At 37.2% G+C, this 14,281-nt stretch overlaps 11 non-coding genes across 11 annotated transcripts; all 11 read right to left on the minus strand.

Annotated features, from left to right (window-relative positions):
- Positions 1-332: 332 nt before the first annotated feature.
- Positions 333-525, minus strand: LOC131933642 (U2 spliceosomal RNA). The gene has a single exon (XR_009385105.1). It is a non-coding gene; the product is annotated as a U2 spliceosomal RNA (small nuclear RNA).
- Positions 526-1,623: 1,098 nt separating this feature from the next.
- LOC131933654 (U2 spliceosomal RNA) lies at positions 1,624-1,816 on the minus strand. Its single transcript, XR_009385116.1, has one exon. It is a non-coding gene; the product is annotated as a U2 spliceosomal RNA (small nuclear RNA).
- Positions 1,817-2,916: 1,100 nt separating this feature from the next.
- Positions 2,917-3,109, minus strand: LOC131933666 (U2 spliceosomal RNA). The gene has a single exon (XR_009385127.1). It is a non-coding gene; the product is annotated as a U2 spliceosomal RNA (small nuclear RNA).
- Positions 3,110-4,208: 1,099 nt separating this feature from the next.
- LOC131933670 (U2 spliceosomal RNA) lies at positions 4,209-4,401 on the minus strand. Its single transcript, XR_009385132.1, has one exon. It is a non-coding gene; the product is annotated as a U2 spliceosomal RNA (small nuclear RNA).
- Positions 4,402-5,499: 1,098 nt separating this feature from the next.
- LOC131933671 (U2 spliceosomal RNA) lies at positions 5,500-5,692 on the minus strand. Its single transcript, XR_009385133.1, has one exon. It is a non-coding gene; the product is annotated as a U2 spliceosomal RNA (small nuclear RNA).
- Positions 5,693-6,791: 1,099 nt separating this feature from the next.
- On the minus strand, positions 6,792-6,984 carry LOC131933643 (U2 spliceosomal RNA). Its single transcript, XR_009385106.1, has one exon. It is a non-coding gene; the product is annotated as a U2 spliceosomal RNA (small nuclear RNA).
- Positions 6,985-8,083: 1,099 nt separating this feature from the next.
- On the minus strand, positions 8,084-8,276 carry LOC131933644 (U2 spliceosomal RNA). The gene has a single exon (XR_009385107.1). It is a non-coding gene; the product is annotated as a U2 spliceosomal RNA (small nuclear RNA).
- A 1,100-nt stretch (positions 8,277-9,376) lies between these two features.
- On the minus strand, positions 9,377-9,569 carry LOC131933645 (U2 spliceosomal RNA). The gene has a single exon (XR_009385108.1). It is a non-coding gene; the product is annotated as a U2 spliceosomal RNA (small nuclear RNA).
- A 1,099-nt stretch (positions 9,570-10,668) lies between these two features.
- Positions 10,669-10,861, minus strand: LOC131933646 (U2 spliceosomal RNA). The gene has a single exon (XR_009385109.1). It is a non-coding gene; the product is annotated as a U2 spliceosomal RNA (small nuclear RNA).
- A 1,099-nt stretch (positions 10,862-11,960) lies between these two features.
- Positions 11,961-12,153, minus strand: LOC131933647 (U2 spliceosomal RNA). Its single transcript, XR_009385110.1, has one exon. It is a non-coding gene; the product is annotated as a U2 spliceosomal RNA (small nuclear RNA).
- A 1,098-nt stretch (positions 12,154-13,251) lies between these two features.
- Positions 13,252-13,444, minus strand: LOC131933648 (U2 spliceosomal RNA). Its single transcript, XR_009385111.1, has one exon. It is a non-coding gene; the product is annotated as a U2 spliceosomal RNA (small nuclear RNA).
- Positions 13,445-14,281: the final 837 nt, after the last annotated feature.

Genomic DNA, 14,281 nt, shown 5'->3' on the forward strand with positions numbered 1-14,281 from the left:
AAGTGAAATTAATACTGGTCCTGTGTGGACAGAAGTGTGATATTTTGACACATACTGGCCATGACAAATGATATTTTAAAACATAATTTAGATTAGTAAACAACGAAGGAGAGGAGCGGAGAGAAATTTTAAATATAAAAAAAAATATCTGTTTTTATACCGGCTGCCGTTCGTTTGAGAACCGTCAAATAAAGAAAAAATGTGCTGGTCAGCTCAAACGATTAACATTTTAAGCAAACAGTGACTGGTATAGAATAAATACCATATCACTCTGACTGACCAGCAGTGAGCTGTTTTTATTGAGAGAGAGAGACCAATCGTACATTATTGAAATTGAATGGGCCATTCCCGGAAGAACTGCAATACCGGGCCGACCCGTGGCGAGAGCGGAGCAAGCCCCGGGCATCCCGCCGAGTACCAAAAATCAGTTTAATATCGTAGTGACTCAATGAGCCACGTATCAGATATTAAGCTGATAAGAACAGATACTACACTTTGATCTTAGCCAAAAGGCCGAGAAGCGATAACGGTCACTGGACTACCGACGCCTCATATTCCGGAAAATTTCCTATCCGCTCCTCTGAAATGATTCCGTAAATATTCATCCGATTCCGCACACCGAAAATATTCCTTATTGCAGAAATCGCCGCCCATGCGACGTACGGCCGTTAGGCGGTGGGCGTTTTACAATCTGCCAAAGCGGAAAGGCGAATGTTAACGAAATCAATGAAACAAGTAACATTATGAATTTCTAAAACTCAAACAAGGAAAAAAATATAGCGCCTTACCTTAACGTCGTAATAGTGGCTTCCCTTGACGCCCGCGCCGCCTTGATGTATATCGAATCGATCAACGCCCTGTTGTTTTACGTCTTTGGCGGGCGGCGCAAGGCGACTAGCGCTGTGGAACAAGCCAACGTTAAAAAGGTATAGGAAGAGACTGAGAAAGAAAAAGAATACAAAAAGGTGACGTGAGGTCGGCAGGAGAAAAGATGCGGAACAAAACCACAAAATTTAAATTTGTAAATTTAGATTTTTTTTTTTTTTTTTTTTTATTTATATTTTTTTTTCTTAAACGGATCATTGTTATTAATATTCTGCTGATTGTAATGTTTCATTTAACATTTTGAAATCAATTAGGATCAAGATATATGCAAATCGTTGAAGGAAAGAATACATTAAACAATGTACGTAACAATGTACGTCAGTTTAAAAATAAAAATGAATTTTTGTTTTTTTAAATTGAAATAACTTTTAAAAATTTACATTTAAATTTCTATTTTCTTTATATTAAAGTGAAATTAATACTGGTCCTGTGTGGACAGAAGTGTGATATTTTGACACATACTGGCCATGACAAATGATTTTTAAAACATAATTTAGATTAGTAAACAACGAAGGAGAGGAGCGGAGAGAAATTTTAAATATAAAAAAAAATATCTGTTTTTATACCGGCTGCCGTTCGTTTGAGAACCGTCAAATAAAGAAAAAATGTGCTGGTCAGCTCAAACGATTAACATTTTAAGCAAACAGTGACTGGTATAGAATAAATACCATATCACTCTGACTGACCAGCAGTGAGCTGTTTTTATTGAGAGAGAGAGACCAATCGTACATTATTGAAATTGAATGGGCCATTCCCGGAAGAACTGCAATACCGGGCCGACCCGTGGCGAGAGCGGAGCAAGCCCCGGGCATCCCGCCGAGTACCAAAAATCAGTTTAATATCGTAGTGACTCAATGAGCCACGTATCAGATATTAAGCTGATAAGAACAGATACTACACTTTGATCTTAGCCAAAAGGCCGAGAAGCGATAACGGTCACTGGACTACCGACGCCTCATATTCCGGAAAATTTCCTATCCGCTCCTCTGAAATGATTCCGTAAATATTCATCCGATTCCGCACACCGAAAATATTCCTTATTGCAGAAATCGCCGCCCATGCGACGTACGGCCGTTAGGCGGTGGGCGTTTTACAATCTGCCAAAGCGGAAAGGCGAATGTTAACGAAATCAATGAAACAAGTAACATTATGAATTTCTAAAACTCAAACAAGGAAAAAAATATAGCGCCTTACCTTAACGTCGTAATAGTGGCTTCCCTTGACGCCCGCGCCGCCTTGATGTATATCGAATCGATCAACGCCCTGTTGTTTTACGTCTTTGGCGGGCGGCGCAAGGCGACTAGCGCTGTGGAACAAGCCAACGTTAAAAAGGTATAGGAAGAGACTGAGAAAGAAAAAGAATACAAAAAGGTGACGTGAGGTCGGCAGGAGAAAAGATGCGGAACAAAACCACAAAATTTAAATTTGTAAATTTAGATTTTTTTTTTTTTTTTTTTTTTATTTATATTTTTTTTTCTTAAACGGATCATTGTTATTAATATTCTGCTGATTGTAATGTTTCATTTAACATTTTGAAATCAATTAGGATCAAGATATATGCAAATCGTTGAAGGAAAGAATACATTAAACAATGTACGTAACAATGTACGTCAGTTTAAAAATAAAAATGAATTTTTGTTTTTTTTAAATTGAAATAACTTTTAAAAATTTACATTTAAATTTCTATTTTCTTTATATTAAAGTGAAATTAATACTGGTCCTGTGTGGACAGAAGTGTGATATTTTGACACATACTGGCCATGACAAATGATTTTTAAAACATAATTTAGATTAGTAAACAACGAAGGAGAGGAGCGGAGAGAAATTTTAAATATAAAAAAAAATATCTGTTTTTATACCGGCTGCCGTTCGTTTGAGAACCGTCAAATAAAGAAAAAATGTGCTGGTCAGCTCAAACGATTAACATTTTAAGCAAACAGTGACTGGTATAGAATAAATACCATATCACTCTGACTGACCAGCAGTGAGCTGTTTTTATTGAGAGAGAGAGACCAATCGTACATTATTGAAATTGAATGGGCCATTCCCGGAAGAACTGCAATACCGGGCCGACCCGTGGCGAGAGCGGAGCAAGCCCCGGGCATCCCGCCGAGTACCAAAAATCAGTTTAATATCGTAGTGACTCAATGAGCCACGTATCAGATATTAAGCTGATAAGAACAGATACTACACTTTGATCTTAGCCAAAAGGCCGAGAAGCGATAACGGTCACTGGACTACCGACGCCTCATATTCCGGAAAATTTCCTATCCGCTCCTCTGAAATGATTCCGTAAATATTCATCCGATTCCGCACACCGAAAATATTCCTTATTGCAGAAATCGCCGCCCATGCGACGTACGGCCGTTAGGCGGTGGGCGTTTTACAATCTGCCAAAGCGGAAAGGCGAATGTTAACGAAATCAATGAAACAAGTAACATTATGAATTTCTAAAACTCAAACAAGGAAAAAAATATAGCGCCTTACCTTAACGTCGTAATAGTGGCTTCCCTTGACGCCCGCGCCGCCTTGATGTATATCGAATCGATCAACGCCCTGTTGTTTTACGTCTTTGGCGGGCGGCGCAAGGCGACTAGCGCTGTGGAACAAGCCAACGTTAAAAAGGTATAGGAAGAGACTGAGAAAGAAAAAGAATACAAAAAGGTGACGTGAGGTCGGCAGGAGAAAAGATGCGGAACAAAACCACAAAATTTAAATTTGTAAATTTAGATTTTTTTTTTTTTTTTTTTTTTATTTATATTTTTTTTTCTTAAACGGATCATTGTTATTAATATTCTGCTGATTGTAATGTTTCATTTAACATTTTGAAATCAATTAGGATCAAGATATATGCAAATCGTTGAAGGAAAGAATACATTAAACAATGTACGTAACAATGTACGTCAGTTTAAAAATAAAAATGAATTTTTGTTTTTTTAAATTGAAATAACTTTTAAAAATTTACATTTAAATTTCTATTTTCTTTATATTAAAGTGAAATTAATACTGGTCCTGTGTGGACAGAAGTGTGATATTTTGACACATACTGGCCATGACAAATGATTTTTAAAACATAATTTAGATTAGTAAACAACGAAGGAGAGGAGCGGAGAGAAATTTTAAATATAAAAAAAAATATCTGTTTTTATACCGGCTGCCGTTCGTTTGAGAACCGTCAAATAAAGAAAAAATGTGCTGGTCAGCTCAAACGATTAACATTTTAAGCAAACAGTGACTGGTATAGAATAAATACCATATCACTCTGACTGACCAGCAGTGAGCTGTTTTTATTGAGAGAGAGAGACCAATCGTACATTATTGAAATTGAATGGGCCATTCCCGGAAGAACTGCAATACCGGGCCGACCCGTGGCGAGAGCGGAGCAAGCCCCGGGCATCCCGCCGAGTACCAAAAATCAGTTTAATATCGTAGTGACTCAATGAGCCACGTATCAGATATTAAGCTGATAAGAACAGATACTACACTTTGATCTTAGCCAAAAGGCCGAGAAGCGATAACGGTCACTGGACTACCGACGCCTCATATTCCGGAAAATTTCCTATCCGCTCCTCTGAAATGATTCCGTAAATATTCATCCGATTCCGCACACCGAAAATATTCCTTATTGCAGAAATCGCCGCCCATGCGACGTACGGCCGTTAGGCGGTGGGCGTTTTACAATCTGCCAAAGCGGAAAGGCGAATGTTAACGAAATCAATGAAACAAGTAACATTATGAATTTCTAAAACTCAAACAAGGAAAAAAATATAGCGCCTTACCTTAACGTCGTAATAGTGGCTTCCCTTGACGCCCGCGCCGCCTTGATGTATATCGAATCGATCAACGCCCTGTTGTTTTACGTCTTTGGCGGGCGGCGCAAGGCGACTAGCGCTGTGGAACAAGCCAACGTTAAAAAGGTATAGGAAGAGACTGAGAAAGAAAAAGAATACAAAAAGGTGACGTGAGGTCGGCAGGAGAAAAGATGCGGAACAAAACCACAAAATTTAAATTTGTAAATTTAGATTTTTTTTTTTTTTTTTTTTTATTTATATTTTTTTTTCTTAAACGGATCATTGTTATTAATATTCTGCTGATTGTAATGTTTCATTTAACATTTTGAAATCAATTAGGATCAAGATATATGCAAATCGTTGAAGGAAAGAATACATTAAACAATGTACGTAACAATGTACGTCAGTTTAAAAATAAAAATGAATTTTTGTTTTTTTAAATTGAAATAACTTTTAAAAATTTACATTTAAATTTCTATTTTCTTTATATTAAAGTGAAATTAATACTGGTCCTGTGTGGACAGAAGTGTGATATTTTGACACATACTGGCCATGACAAATGATTTTTAAAACATAATTTAGATTAGTAAACAACGAAGGAGAGGAGCGGAGAGAAATTTTAAATATAAAAAAAAATATCTGTTTTTATACCGGCTGCCGTTCGTTTGAGAACCGTCAAATAAAGAAAAAATGTGCTGGTCAGCTCAAACGATTAACATTTTAAGCAAACAGTGACTGGTATAGAATAAATACCATATCACTCTGACTGACCAGCAGTGAGCTGTTTTTATTGAGAGAGAGAGACCAATCGTACATTATTGAAATTGAATGGGCCATTCCCGGAAGAACTGCAATACCGGGCCGACCCGTGGCGAGAGCGGAGCAAGCCCCGGGCATCCCGCCGAGTACCAAAAATCAGTTTAATATCGTAGTGACTCAATGAGCCACGTATCAGATATTAAGCTGATAAGAACAGATACTACACTTTGATCTTAGCCAAAAGGCCGAGAAGCGATAACGGTCACTGGACTACCGACGCCTCATATTCCGGAAAATTTCCTATCCGCTCCTCTGAAATGATTCCGTAAATATTCATCCGATTCCGCACACCGAAAATATTCCTTATTGCAGAAATCGCCGCCCATGCGACGTACGGCCGTTAGGCGGTGGGCGTTTTACAATCTGCCAAAGCGGAAAGGCGAATGTTAACGAAATCAATGAAACAAGTAACATTATGAATTTCTAAAACTCAAACAAGGAAAAAAATATAGCGCCTTACCTTAACGTCGTAATAGTGGCTTCCCTTGACGCCCGCGCCGCCTTGATGTATATCGAATCGATCAACGCCCTGTTGTTTTACGTCTTTGGCGGGCGGCGCAAGGCGACTAGCGCTGTGGAACAAGCCAACGTTAAAAAGGTATAGGAAGAGACTGAGAAAGAAAAAGAATACAAAAAGGTGACGTGAGGTCGGCAGGAGAAAAGATGCGGAACAAAACCACAAAATTTAAATTTGTAAATTTAGATTTTTTTTTTTTTTTTTTTTTTATTTATATTTTTTTTTCTTAAACGGATCATTGTTATTAATATTCTGCTGATTGTAATGTTTCATTTAACATTTTGAAATCAATTAGGATCAAGATATATGCAAATCGTTGAAGGAAAGAATACATTAAACAATGTACGTAACAATGTACGTCAGTTTAAAAATAAAAATGAATTTTTGTTTTTTTAAATTGAAATAACTTTTAAAAATTTACATTTAAATTTCTATTTTCTTTATATTAAAGTGAAATTAATACTGGTCCTGTGTGGACAGAAGTGTGATATTTTGACACATACTGGCCATGACAAATGATTTTTAAAACATAATTTAGATTAGTAAACAACGAAGGAGAGGAGCGGAGAGAAATTTTAAATATAAAAAAAAATATCTGTTTTTATACCGGCTGCCGTTCGTTTGAGAACCGTCAAATAAAGAAAAAATGTGCTGGTCAGCTCAAACGATTAACATTTTAAGCAAACAGTGACTGGTATAGAATAAATACCATATCACTCTGACTGACCAGCAGTGAGCTGTTTTTATTGAGAGAGAGAGACCAATCGTACATTATTGAAATTGAATGGGCCATTCCCGGAAGAACTGCAATACCGGGCCGACCCGTGGCGAGAGCGGAGCAAGCCCCGGGCATCCCGCCGAGTACCAAAAATCAGTTTAATATCGTAGTGACTCAATGAGCCACGTATCAGATATTAAGCTGATAAGAACAGATACTACACTTTGATCTTAGCCAAAAGGCCGAGAAGCGATAACGGTCACTGGACTACCGACGCCTCATATTCCGGAAAATTTCCTATCCGCTCCTCTGAAATGATTCCGTAAATATTCATCCGATTCCGCACACCGAAAATATTCCTTATTGCAGAAATCGCCGCCCATGCGACGTACGGCCGTTAGGCGGTGGGCGTTTTACAATCTGCCAAAGCGGAAAGGCGAATGTTAACGAAATCAATGAAACAAGTAACATTATGAATTTCTAAAACTCAAACAAGGAAAAAAATATAGCGCCTTACCTTAACGTCGTAATAGTGGCTTCCCTTGACGCCCGCGCCGCCTTGATGTATATCGAATCGATCAACGCCCTGTTGTTTTACGTCTTTGGCGGGCGGCGCAAGGCGACTAGCGCTGTGGAACAAGCCAACGTTAAAAAGGTATAGGAAGAGACTGAGAAAGAAAAAGAATACAAAAAGGTGACGTGAGGTCGGCAGGAGAAAAGATGCGGAACAAAACCACAAAATTTAAATTTGTAAATTTAGATTTTTTTTTTTTTTTTTTTTTTATTTATATTTTTTTTTCTTAAACGGATCATTGTTATTAATATTCTGCTGATTGTAATGTTTCATTTAACATTTTGAAATCAATTAGGATCAAGATATATGCAAATCGTTGAAGGAAAGAATACATTAAACAATGTACGTAACAATGTACGTCAGTTTAAAAATAAAAATGAATTTTTGTTTTTTTAAATTGAAATAACTTTTAAAAATTTACATTTAAATTTCTATTTTCTTTATATTAAAGTGAAATTAATACTGGTCCTGTGTGGACAGAAGTGTGATATTTTGACACATACTGGCCATGACAAATGATTTTTAAAACATAATTTAGATTAGTAAACAACGAAGGAGAGGAGCGGAGAGAAATTTTAAATATAAAAAAAAATATCTGTTTTTATACCGGCTGCCGTTCGTTTGAGAACCGTCAAATAAAGAAAAAATGTGCTGGTCAGCTCAAACGATTAACATTTTAAGCAAACAGTGACTGGTATAGAATAAATACCATATCACTCTGACTGACCAGCAGTGAGCTGTTTTTATTGAGAGAGAGAGACCAATCGTACATTATTGACATTGAATGGGCCATTCCCGGAAGAACTGCAATACCGGGCCGACCCGTGGCGAGAGCGGAGCAAGCCCCGGGCATCCCGCCGAGTACCAAAAATCAGTTTAATATCGTAGTGACTCAATGAGCCACGTATCAGATATTAAGCTGATAAGAACAGATACTACACTTTGATCTTAGCCAAAAGGCCGAGAAGCGATAACGGTCACTGGACTACCGACGCCTCATATTCCGGAAAATTTCCTATCCGCTCCTCTGAAATGATTCCGTAAATATTCATCCGATTCCGCACACCGAAAATATTCCTTATTGCAGAAATCGCCGCCCATGCGACGTACGGCCGTTAGGCGGTGGGCGTTTTACAATCTGCCAAAGCGGAAAGGCGAATGTTAACGAAATCAATGAAACAAGTAACATTATGAATTTCTAAAACTCAAACAAGGAAAAAAATATAGCGCCTTACCTTAACGTCGTAATAGTGGCTTCCCTTGACGCCCGCGCCGCCTTGATGTATATCGAATCGATCAACGCCCTGTTGTTTTACGTCTTTGGCGGGCGGCGCAAGGCGACTAGCGCTGTGGAACAAGCCAACGTTAAAAAGGTATAGGAAGAGACTGAGAAAGAAAAAGAATACAAAAAGGTGACGTGAGGTCGGCAGGAGAAAAGATGCGGAACAAAACCACAAAATTTAAATTTGTAAATTTAGATTTTTTTTTTTTTTTTTTTTTTATTTATATTTTTTTTTTCTTAAACGGATCATTGTTATTAATATTCTGCTGATTGTAATGTTTCATTTAACATTTTGAAATCAATTAGGATCAAGATATATGCAAATCGTTGAAGGAAAGAATACATTAAACAATGTACGTAACAATGTACGTCAGTTTAAAAATAAAAATGAATTTTTGTTTTTTTAAATTGAAATAACTTTTAAAAATTTACATTTAAATTTCTATTTTCTTTATATTAAAGTGAAATTAATACTGGTCCTGTGTGGACAGAAGTGTGATATTTTGACACATACTGGCCATGACAAATGATTTTTAAAACATAATTTAGATTAGTAAACAACGAAGGAGAGGAGCGGAGAGAAATTTTAAATATAAAAAAAAATATCTGTTTTTATACCGGCTGCCGTTCGTTTGAGAACCGTCAAATAAAGAAAAAATGTGCTGGTCAGCTCAAACGATTAACATTTTAAGCAAACAGTGACTGGTATAGAATAAATACCATATCACTCTGACTGACCAGCAGTGAGCTGTTTTTATTGAGAGAGAGAGACCAATCGTACATTATTGAAATTGAATGGGCCATTCCCGGAAGAACTGCAATACCGGGCCGACCCGTGGCGAGAGCGGAGCAAGCCCCGGGCATCCCGCCGAGTACCAAAAATCAGTTTAATATCGTAGTGACTCAATGAGCCACGTATCAGATATTAAGCTGATAAGAACAGATACTACACTTTGATCTTAGCCAAAAGGCCGAGAAGCGATAACGGTCACTGGACTACCGACGCCTCATATTCCGGAAAATTTCCTATCCGCTCCTCTGAAATGATTCCGTAAATATTCATCCGATTCCGCACACCGAAAATATTCCTTATTGCAGAAATCGCCGCCCATGCGACGTACGGCCGTTAGGCGGTGGGCGTTTTACAATCTGCCAAAGCGGAAAGGCGAATGTTAACGAAATCAATGAAACAAGTAACATTATGAATTTCTAAAACTCAAACAAGGAAAAAAATATAGCGCCTTACCTTAACGTCGTAATAGTGGCTTCCCTTGACGCCCGCGCCGCCTTGATGTATATCGAATCGATCAACGCCCTGTTGTTTTACGTCTTTGGCGGGCGGCGCAAGGCGACTAGCGCTGTGGAACAAGCCAACGTTAAAAAGGTATAGGAAGAGACTGAGAAAGAAAAAGAATACAAAAAGGTGACGTGAGGTCGGCAGGAGAAAAGATGCGGAACAAAACCACAAAATTTAAATTTGTAAATTTAGATTTTTTTTTTTTTTTTTTTTTTATTTATATTTTTTTTTCTTAAACGGATCATTGTTATTAATATTCTGCTGATTGTAATGTTTCATTTAACATTTTGAAATCAATTAGGATCAAGATATATGCAAATCGTTGAAGGAAAGAATACATTAAACAATGTACGTAACAATGTACGTCAGTTTAAAAATAAAAATGAATTTTTGTTTTTTTAAATTGAAATAACTTTTAAAAATTTACATTTAAATTTCTATTTTCTTTATATTAAAGTGAAATTAATACTGGTCCTGTGTGGACAGAAGTGTGATATTTTGACACATACTGGCCATGACAAATGATTTTTAAAACATAATTTAGATTAGTAAACAACGAAGGAGAGGAGCGGAGAGAAATTTTAAATATAAAAAAAAATATCTGTTTTTATACCGGCTGCCGTTCGTTTGAGAACCGTCAAATAAAGAAAAAATGTGCTGGTCAGCTCAAACGATTAACATTTTAAGCAAACAGTGACTGGTATAGAATAAATACCATATCACTCTGACTGACCAGCAGTGAGCTGTTTTTATTGAGAGAGAGAGACCAATCGTACATTATTGAAATTGAATGGGCCATTCCCGGAAGAACTGCAATACCGGGCCGACCCGTGGCGAGAGCGGAGCAAGCCCCGGGCATCCCGCCGAGTACCAAAAATCAGTTTAATATCGTAGTGACTCAATGAGCCACGTATCAGATATTAAGCTGATAAGAACAGATACTACACTTTGATCTTAGCCAAAAGGCCGAGAAGCGATAACGGTCACTGGACTACCGACGCCTCATATTCCGGAAAATTTCCTATCCGCTCCTCTGAAATGATTCCGTAAATATTCATCCGATTCCGCACACCGAAAATATTCCTTATTGCAGAAATCGCCGCCCATGCGACGTACGGCCGTTAGGCGGTGGGCGTTTTACAATCTGCCAAAGCGGAAAGGCGAATGTTAACGAAATCAATGAAACAAGTAACATTATGAATTTCTAAAACTCAAACAAGGAAAAAAATATAGCGCCTTACCTTAACGTCGTAATAGTGGCTTCCCTTGACGCCCGCGCCGCCTTGATGTATATCGAATCGATCAACGCCCTGTTGTTTTACGTCTTTGGCGGGCGGCGCAAGGCGACTAGCGCTGTGGAACAAGCCAACGTTAAAAAGGTATAGGAAGAGACTGAGAAAGAAAAAGAATACAAAAAGGTGACGTGAGGTCGGCAGGAGAAAAGATGCGGAACAAAACCACAAAATTTAAATTTGTAAATTTAGATTTTTTTTTTTTTTTTTTTTTTATTTATATTTTTTTTTCTTAAACGGATCATTGTTATTAATATTCTGCTGATTGTAATGTTTCATTTAACATTTTGAAATCAATTAGGATCAAGATATATGCAAATCGTTGAAGGAAAGAATACATTAAACAATGTACGTAACAATGTACGTCAGTTTAAAAATAAAAATGAATTTTTGTTTTTTTAAATTGAAATAACTTTTAAAAATTTACATTTAAATTTCTATTTTCTTTATATTAAAGTGAAATTAATACTGGTCCTGTGTGGACAGAAGTGTGATATTTTGACACATACTGGCCATGACAAATGATTTTTAAAACATAATTTAGATTAGTAAACAACGAAGGAGAGGAGCGGAGAGAAATTTTAAATATAAAAAAAAATATCTGTTTTTATACCGGCTGCCGTTCGTTTGAGAACCGTCAAATAAAGAAAAAATGTGCTGGTCAGCTCAAACGATTAACATTTTAAGCAAACAGTGACTGGTATAGAATAAATACCATATCACTCTGACTGACCAGCAGTGAGCTGTTTTTATTGAGAGAGAGAGACCAATCGTACATTATTGAAATTGAATGGGCCATTCCCGGAAGAACTGCAATACCGGGCCGACCCGTGGCGAGAGCGGAGCAAGCCCCGGGCATCCCGCCGAGTACCAAAAATCAGTTTAATATCGTAGTGACTCAATGAGCCACGTATCAGATATTAAGCTGATAAGAACAGATACTACACTTTGATCTTAGCCAAAAGGCCGAGAAGCGATAACGGTCACTGGACTACCGACGCCTCATATTCCGGAAAATTTCCTATCCGCTCCTCTGAAATGATTCCGTAAATATTCATCCGATTCCGCACACCGAAAATATTCCTTATTGCAGAAATCGCCGCCCATGCGACGTACGGCCGTTAGGCGGTGGGCGTTTTACAATCTGCCAAAGCGGAAAGGCGAATGTTAACGAAATCAATGAAACAAGTAACATTATGAATTTCTAAAACTCAAACAAGGAAAAAAATATAGCGCCTTACCTTAACGTCGTAATAGTGGCTTCCCTTGACGCCCGCGCCGCCTTGATGTATATCGAATCGATCAACGCCCTGTTGTTTTACGTCTTTGGCGGGCGGCGCAAGGCGACTAGCGCTGTGGAACAAGCCAACGTTAAAAAGGTATAGGAAGAGACTGAGAAAGAAAAAGAATACAAAAAGGTGACGTGAGGTCGGCAGGAGAAAAGATGCGGAACAAAACCACAAAATTTAAATTTGTAAATTTAGATTTTTTTTTTTTTTTTTTTTTATTTATATTTTTTTTTCTTAAACGGATCATTGTTATTAATATTCTGCTGATTGTAATGTTTCATTTAACATTTTGAAATCAATTAGGATCAAGATATATGCAAATCGTTGAAGGAAAGAATACATTAAACAATGTACGTAACAATGTACGTCAGTTTAAAAATAAAAATGAATTTTTGTTTTTTTAAATTGAAATAACTTTTAAAAATTTACATTTAAATTTCTATTTTCTTTATATTAAAGTGAAATTAATACTGGTCCTGTGTGGACAGAAGTGTGATATTTTGACACATACTGGCCATGACAAATGATTTTTAAAACATAATTTAGATTAGTAAACAACGAAGGAGAGGAGCGGAGAGAAATTTTAAATATAAAAAAAAATATCTGTTTTTATACCGGCTGCCGTTCGTTTGAGAACCGTCAAATAAAGAAAAAATGTGCTGGTCAGCTCAAACGATTAACATTTTAAGCAAACAGTGACTGGTATAGAATAAATACCATATCACTCTGACTGACCAGCAGTGAGCTGTTTTTATTGAGAGAGAGAGACCAATCGTACATTATTGAAATTGAATGGGCCATTCCCGGAAGAACTGCAATACCGGGCCGACCCGTGGCGAGAGCGGAGCAAGCCCCGGGCATCCCGCCGAGTACCAAAAATCAGTTTAATATCGTAGTGACTCAATGAGCCACGTATCAGATATTAAGCTGATAAGAACAGATACTACACTTTGATCTTAGCCAAAAGGCCGAGAAGCGATAACGGTCACTGGACTACCGACGCCTCATATTCCGGAAAATTTCCTATCCGCTCCTCTGAAATGATTCCGTAAATATTCATCCGATTCCGCACACCGAAAATATTCCTTATTGCAGAAATCGCCGCCCATGCGACGTACGGCCGTTAGGCGGTGGGCGTTTTACAATCTGCCAAAGCGGAAAGGCGAATGTTAACGAAATCAATGAAACAAGTAACATTATGAATTTCTAAAACTCAAACAAGGAAAAAAATATAGCGCCTTACCTTAACGTCGTAATAGTGGCTTCCCTTGACGCCCGCGCCGCCTTGATGTATATCGAATCGATCAACGCCCTGTTGTTTTACGTCTTTGGCGGGCGGCGCAAGGCGACTAGCGCTGTGGAACAAGCCAACGTTAAAAAGGTATAGGAAGAGACTGAGAAAGAAAAAGAATACAAAAAGGTGACGTGAGGTCGGCAGGAGAAAAGATGCGGAACAAAACCACAAAATTTAAATTTGTAAATTTAGATTTTTTTTTTTTTTTTTTTTTATTTATATTTTTTTTTCTTAAACGGATCATTGTTATTAATATTCTGCTGATTGTAATGTTTCATTTAACATTTTGAAATCAATTAGGATCAAGATATATGCAAATCGTTGAAGGAAAGAATACATTAAACAATGTACGTAACAATGTACGTCAGTTTAAAAATAAAAATGAATTTTTGTTTTTTTAAATTGAAATAACTTTTAAAAATTTACATTTAAATTTCTATTTTCTTTATATTAAAGTGAAATTAATACTGGTCCTGTGTGGACAGAAGTGTGATATTTTGACACATACTGGCCATGACAAATG

The sequence above is a fragment of the Physella acuta genome, unplaced genomic scaffold (genome assembly GCF_028476545.2).
Source record: "Physella acuta isolate Inbredline_101_S28 unplaced genomic scaffold, ASM2847654v3 ptg002596l, whole genome shotgun sequence".
Classification (NCBI taxonomy): Eukaryota; Metazoa; Mollusca; class Gastropoda; family Physidae; genus Physella; species Physella acuta.